Consider the following 8,207-nt stretch of genomic DNA (forward strand, 5'->3'; position numbering starts at 1 on the left):
ATATCCGGGTAAATGTTTTTCAATCAGGCTTATTAATTTTTAGTTGAGCTTAATTTTCCCTAGAATTTTTCAAATGTATAATTGTATTTTACTGTTAGGACATGTTGCAGATGCACGTTGATGGGTTCATGGAAATCCAAGACAAATCATTGGATGTAACTATAAGCGGTGAAGAGATTTTAGTCGTGAAGTTGAGTCAATGTTATACATACATCCCGACTATCAATATTGTAGCAGTGGTGACAATAAGAATGTTTATTTAGTGAAGTAGCGACGGTGATTTTGATTTTCTTATTATGCTTTTCTGGTAGTAATTGTATAAAGAGGGGGAACTTGAAACGATGAGTCAAGACGACAATGGAGCTAGCTAGAAGTAATCGAAGAAAATGCAGTAATTACTATTGTTCAAATATTGCATACAAGTTAGATTTTATAATTGTGTTGTAAATAGGAGAAGAGGGCAGTATTTTTCTCTATTATCATATGTATCAGAATTATTGTTGTATATTTAATTTGTATAACTCTTTTTATTTACTGTCACTAATAAATGTTACTACAATTTTCAAGAAACGGGAGAATCAGATCCAGAAGGCGAAAGGAGCTTGCTATGTGTGCGAGAAATTTGGTCATAAGGCTTACCGGTGTTCTCAACGGGCTTACCAGTGTTCTAAACGACAAGGAAATTTGTTTTCCTTGTATATGTCAATCCTGAGATATTTGATTCTTATTTTTTGTGTTTTCTCTCTGAGTTTCTTGGGGCTAAGGCATAAGTATTGATATATGACTTATATTTTATTATTTGTTTTTTACTTTAATATTATAAATTTTTATAACTAAATTTATAAAAGAAATGTCACACCGCGCGAAGCGCAGGTCACTTAACTAGTATATATATCAATATATAGCAGGCAATAGGTCCGATGATATGGCGCTCTAAAAACACACATTTGCATTTATCAATTTTATCCTTTTTTTTTTGCAATTTGTACTTTAAAAAACCCGGTAGAAAATGATAAAAAGAACTAAAAAGGGTCAAATATACCCCTGTACTATCGGAAAAGGGCCAAATATACCCCTCGTTATACTTTAGGTCCAAATATACCCTTGTCGTTATACTTTAGATTCAAATATACCCCTACCATTATACTTTGATACATATATACCCCTCATTTTAACGGAGGGACACGTGTCATCATCCTATTGGCCTACTTTAAACTAATCCCTAATTAATTAAAATTCAACCCCCTAATATCCAATTAAAAGACCCATACCCATATCCGAAAAATTCAAAGACAAGCTTCAATGAGCTTCGTTAATGGCTGCTTCTTCATGATGGTGATTATGCGTGCCCCAAATTTTCAATTCTTTATTCTTGATATTCCTAAACACATTATAACACAAAATCCCTCCTTCCTTGTCCTTCCCATTATCTGTATACCACAAATTCTCAAGCTAAGGACTAAATTTCTCATCAACAGTTTCGAAGACTCTAAACTTCATGCTCCATCTCAACTTTTTTCGCAACATCTTGAACAAATCATACACGCCACAATTTTTGGCTTTCAAGAAATTCATCAAAACGATATCTGTGCTCGGATTCCCTTTAATTGGCAATAAAGGACACCCCATAAAGAAATGTTACGCAAATCCTCTGTAATACTCTTAACAGATAGCAACTTATTTTAATTTTACCTAAATATATCCACTAAGGATTGCATCTTCCACCGAGAAATATTTCACTGCTTCTTCTTCAGTGAAAGAAGCAGCCATTGAAGAAGCTCATTGAAGCTTGTCTTGAATTTTTCGGATACGGGTACGGGTCTTTTAGTTGGATATTGAGCGATGGTGGAATTTTAATTAATTAGGGATTAGTTTAAAATAAGCCAATAGAATGATGACACGTGTTCCGTTAAAATAAGGGGTATATGTGTGTCAAAGTATAACAGCATAGGTATATTTAAACTTAAAGTATAACAATAAGGATATATTTGGACCTAAAATATAACGAGGGGTATATTTGATTCTTTTCCGATAGTACAGGGTATATTTGGCCCTTTTCCGTAAAAAGAATACCGTTTCGGTGCTTTACCCCAACAGTCACCTCTTTGAAACCCCAATAACTCCCGTCCTTCCAATACCTGCCTTCCTCCGACAGAGTAAGAGCGCAAAATACCAGCCGTTAGTCCCTTCACTTTCTCTCCCTTTTTCTTTCCCCTTTTCATTAAATTGCCTTTCATGTTTGCATGTCTGATTCGTTGGATTTCGAGTATAACGCTGGCTTGCGTTGTAAATCTTTACTTTTGGGGCTTGCTTTATTTCGCAAATCACTTTCTGTACATTATCCCTCCCACCAACTGCATGACACACCTCTGCGTGTTTCTGTAATTCTCCTATTATTATAGTGTTTTGTCTTTCGAACTAATATCGTTTTATTCATAAGGATTGTTAGTCTCCTTAATTTGGTTTGCTAACTAATGCCTGGTTGTATGTATAGGTCTTCCGTCAGATATCCGGAACACTTCTTATGGTAGGATTATTGCTTTAGAAAGAGATCCATGTATCAGGTTTGTCCAAAATCATTTGGTCAAATCCTATATGCAGTAATGTTTCATTTTCCTCCTTTCCCTGCTTCCTAAACTATTGGTTATATCTGGTAGTATCAAGGCTGTCTCAACAACACTGGGGCCTAAAGCCAAACTTCACATAGAGCCCTATTCTTTTTTAAAGATTTTTAAAGAAAAGATCGTCATATATATATATATATATATATATATATATATATATATATATATATATAAAGTCTACTTTCCTAGTTTAGTTCCTAGTTTAGATGTGGAGTCATTAATTACTGTTTTATAATCGATTTATTCTAACAATTCCTTTTCAATTGATAATATAGCTGATCCATCTAATCTATCTTGAGACATTGTTGATCTCAGATAAGATTTTATCAATTTTGATTTTGAAAAACTTCTGTCGGCTAAGGTAACCGTTATGTATATAAAATACACCTTTAAGGAAAAAAATGAGGCCCCAAGCGATGCCTTTATTGACCTTATAGTCGAGCCACCCCAGGTAATATCTCACTTCCCTTCAATAGATTTAAGAAGCGCCCGACGGGTATGAATCTCCATATTTTGGTGGTGTTTACTTTTAGTTGTCTCTGTATTTACTGTATATTCGCCCGTATTGTTGCTTCAGTTTTAAAGAGAATATTATATTGCTGAAAACTAACATTATAAGTATTTTAAAGGGATAATTAAGTGTGTTCAGGTTCTCTGTTTGTTCTTTCCTTACTCAATTTTTCACCATTCTTCCCTTAAACCTTTTTATTTTACTTTATTTAGTTCAACCTAATTTAAAGGTTCAAAAGTCACAACTAAACAACCAACCGTTTTCTTTTCAATTTCCAAGGTTAGAGGTAAAAAGTTTTCTTGTATAGAGATAATTTCCACAAAGCAAGAGTATCTCATAGCCACCATATGTGACCCAGATAAACATTATAATGGTGAATTCTTCCACCAATGTACATTAACATAGACTCCTTTAGCCTATGATACCTCAGGAGTTGATCAGATGTACCCTTACCCTTTTATTATTTTGTTTAAAATCCTTCTTTAGACAAATATTAGTATGCCTCGCGACTGTGGTTTCTCACGATGGTGTAACATTAGAGAACCTTGAAAAAGACTATGTAGTTGATCCTTTTTTGTGATCGATTTTAGCACTAGCATGCTTCGCTTCGGCCATGTCATCAACGTAAATGATGATCTTTTTATCTCCACAAATAAATATGTTATATACTGGCGTCCCCCAGGATCTTAACTGTACTAAAAACTTTTACATTGATGTTCATTGTGCTTGAATTTAAAGTTGAATTTAATACCTTCGATGAGATTATTAGCATGGATTACCTTTCTAAGAATCTTGATTACAACGAATTATTCCATTGGTAAGCTTGAGCCACTCTCAAAGAAATACTGTTTTTATTACCTAAAAGACATTAACCATTGTCTTATTAACCTGGCTAAACTTGGCTAAATTTTTTTGTGCATCTATACCTGGCTTTAGACTTATCTTGCAATAATTTAAAAGAGTTGTATTAACTCTGGTGCATTGCACATCATATGAACTGGTAGCCAGTGAAGAATTGAAGAATAGTGGATCTAATTAATTCAATTCAGCCTAATGGAAAGATTCAACAGTCACAACTAAACAACCAACCCTTTGCTTTTCAATTTCCCAAATTTTAGAGCTAAGAAGTTTTATTGTATAGAGATAATGTCCACAGAGCAAGTATCTCAGAAGAAATGGGGTCGAATCTCCGCCACCTTTGTCACCACGGGTAATCCGTACTCTAAGGCTCACTTTTTTTTTTTTTTTTGCTTACGCTGAATATATTTTAATGCTGACTTAGGGTCATTCCAATCAATTTATTGTTCCCATGTGCTTGAGTTGGGTATGACTAGCTATAATTTCCTTGAGAAACTAGGTTTTGCGAATTCTAAAGGTACATGAAGCTTAATGGCTTTGGACTTGGGTACCCCTGCCTAAGTTTCGGTATGAGATTATAAGGAAGGTATGTCATGCTTTTCTATTTTTAATTAAGTCGGAATTACAGAAAGATGAGGTGGTATTTTCTTATGTCACTTATACTGCACATTCTAAGATAAGAATCACTCCATGTCAATTTGGAATTACTTCATCATATGGCTTAACTATGATACTTTGCTTTTATGTTTTATTCTGTGTTTGACAAATTGTTTAGAGTGGACTATTCTTCTATTATCTCAATTTACGTTGAATGCTACATTGCATGAATAAAGGTCACTTATAAGATAAAGTATATGGAGTTAATAGTTATGTTTTTATATTTGGCCTGTATAACTCTTTATTGTTTTAAGAAAAATAGAGAGTGAAAAAAGCCGAAGTTACACCAAAGCAGTCAAAGAATTACTCCAGGTAGGACTATAATGTCTACGTCGTGTAAAACTAATTTCAGCAATGAGTAATTGCTTTTTACTTTAATGGTTCGAAAACTCACTGGGAAAGAAGATGGAATCACCCTTATCTAAAAAATGGGAATCAGAATTTCTCTCTATAATCACAATGATCGTATGCACGTTGTTGATGATAGCAGAAGTGTGGCAGTGACTAGGCCAAGGCGAGCAATTAATGGTGAGATGATTCATGAAAACGATGCGACTTCAGCCATGTCATTATCAAGTATTTTCGAGGCATTATATGAATCTGTGAGAATAAGTTCTTCCTTAAACAATCCGAGAAAACATGAGGGACATTATTAATCGGTGAGGGAAACTTTTTCCTTTGTTTGATTGATAGGCTCAAGTGATTTTAGCAGATTCTTGGCATTAGAGGTTCATAAGACATCAATTTGTTTGGTTGATCTTAACATAGAAAGTTAGCTCATTGCAACATAAATTCTAATTGAAATGTTCTCAGTACGTCCAAAATGGTGCAAGTACAAAGGCGGGCGAAGTGACAACAATTATAATTTTCAGTTTTTTCACTCAATACTAACAGTGTGGGAGTCGTTGCTACAGGATGTAAAACAAGAAAAGTGAAACAGATTTATACCGTATGCAGTTATTCTAAAAAAATGAATCTGGCTTATTGACGTGGCATATTACATTGCCACATGCATTTAACACCATTAAGACGTGAATTTTTGACATTAACAATATTGTTTTCTCTTCTTTTGCCAAATAATAGAATCATTTATTTTAGATTTATTCGTGTGATGTCCTCAATGCTTGATGATTCAGATATTCGTAGAGAAAATATGTTGAATATGTATGTACACATTTGTATGGTTTGAATTTTTTTAATATTCAGGTACTAAGTTTGTAATTAAATTCACTGCGGCCTTATAGGACAACGCGAAGCGCACACACATTTACTGGTAATAAATAAAATAGAATGTTGCCCTCCTGTGGTGCCTAGCGCACTCCTCCATGTGTGCAGCGCTTACTGATACCCTTCAATAAAATGGATATAATTTTCTATCAGAATGTTCAAATGATGAACGGTTTGATTAGAAATCATCTCCTTTATACGTCCAACAACCTCCCAAACATAAGAATTCCTTGTTACACGCCTCAAAGACCCTTTTGTCTAGCTTAAAGACTAAAGGAGGTGTAATAATTGGCGGAAATTTCGAGCTTTACATATACTCACATAACTTAATTCCAAATCAAAATTTAACATCTATTTAAGCATTTTTACAAACTTAGAACGTGGAAATATTCTACACTCAATTCCTGGAATTTTTGAAGCACTTTCAGGATTTGATTTCCAAATGTTTTAGTCCCATGTTGCATGACCTCGGCCGAAAGTGATCCAATTTTACTTCGTGGTTTTTTTAAAGAGAATTACATAGTTCATGATGTTAAACACCTCGCAGATCATCCGGGGCGGAGGCAGATAAGCTGTCAATTGGGTCGGGCCGGGCCATGTAAATTCGGGTCACATGGGGCCGAGCCATAGGTTAATGGGCCGGGTTGGGGGCTGGGTTTGAGGAGGGAAAAGGGTGTCCGGCCCAGTCCCCTATCCGGGTAGGGGTACATGTGAGCTAAGTGGACCGGGCCGGACTTAAAAAAATTCTAATTCTAAAATTTATTAAGTTTGAAACTTTAAAATCTAGTTGTTGCCAACTTTATTTTAACCATCAAGTTCCTTAAATTATTCTTTGGCCCTATTTTCAATCTATAAATATCATTCATTCTTGTCCATATTATCTCACAATTTCCTACTCTCCTCTACCCCTAAATTTCCTACTCATCTAAATCTCCCTCTCTCTCTTCCAACTTCCAAGTTCAAATTTCAAAATTTGAATTTAATGGATAATGACAATCCTCCTCCTCTAGCTCAAGGAGTGCATCAGTGTGGAAGTATTATGATAAATTAGAAGAAGATACGATTCGATGTAGAATTTGTCTACGAACTATGAACCATAGGTCTGTACCGGGATATGGACCGATCGATACTTTGGTCTGTCACTTGGGTCAGAAACACCCAAATGCATATGCAACTCTTCGTTAGAATTTGAATTTTGAGCTTTCAATATTCAACTTTCAAGTTTCAAATTTCAAGTTTGTATGTTTTCATTTTGCAATGTTAGTTTGTTTGTTTTGATTTGATTTTGCAATGTAAGTCGTTCAAGTTTTGTATGTTTGGAATTTGCAGTGTTATCAATTTAAGTTTGAAATTTTATTTTAAATTATCGATGTAGTCTTGCATCACACTCTCAACTCTTTATAATATTTGACACTTATATTTAAATGAATTAAAAAAAAAAAGTCATTTTTGGGGTTTGGCCATTTGCCCACCGGGTATTCTTGCTTAAATAGCCACTGTGAATCTTCATTCCAACAACATATACAAGATACACGAATATACAATCAACATATACAAGAGGCACACAAATATACAAACAACATATACAAGACATACACAAAGTCATAAATATCCAAACAAGATATACAAGTCGTTTTTGGAGTTTTTGATAATATGTCAATCATAAATATGCATGATATTTTTTCAACTGAAAAATATTTTCCAATCAAAAGGTCACAAAAGGTCAAATCAATATACATAGTATTTCTAAAAAATAATATTATACCAGGTATATGTAACACTATACCATTATAATCTATGATAAATTATACTATGTATAAAGTACATCAGTGTGCCTCTAAAAATGAATTATAATGCCTCTAAAAATGAATTATACTATGTATATATAATATTATACCTCAATAAATTTATAATATAATTAAATTATACCATGTATATTGCAATACATTAGTAAATAGAATAACTCTAAAAAATTGTCAGGTATATACAATGATTAATTGAATACTATTAAGTTTTAGTTGCATAGTAATTAAGAGAATAAAGGGAGTTTAACAGTTAAAGTTAGAATCATCTCCCTATAAAAGAGCTAACTTGAGTGACTTATTTAATTAACTTCCAAAATTTTAGAACTATCCCTAAAAATAGGCAAGAAAATGGAAAGTATGGGTGTAATACAGGATTGATTCTCGGATACTAGAATCTGTTATGGAAGTAAATATTTGATATGCATTAATTAACGCTACCATATATAGGTAGTCATTTTTCAAAAACTACCTATTTATGTTTTTTTTTTTTTTTTAAATAATTCGAAGTGGGCCCGATTGGGCCGG

The 8,207-nt window shown here is 33.6% G+C and overlaps 1 long non-coding RNA gene across 1 annotated transcript; it reads left to right on the forward strand.

Annotated features, from left to right (window-relative positions):
- Positions 1-2,059: 2,059 nt before the first annotated feature.
- Positions 2,060-3,688, forward strand: LOC132630533 (uncharacterized). Its single transcript, XR_009578601.1, has 2 exons — positions 2,060-2,178; positions 2,495-3,688. It is a non-coding gene; the product is annotated as an uncharacterized LOC132630533 (long non-coding RNA).
- The last annotated feature ends 4,519 nt before the right edge of the window (positions 3,689-8,207 follow it).

The sequence above is a fragment of the Lycium barbarum genome, chromosome 3, assembly GCF_019175385.1.
Source record: "Lycium barbarum isolate Lr01 chromosome 3, ASM1917538v2, whole genome shotgun sequence".
Lineage (NCBI taxonomy): Eukaryota > Viridiplantae > Streptophyta > Magnoliopsida > Solanales > Solanaceae > Lycium > Lycium barbarum.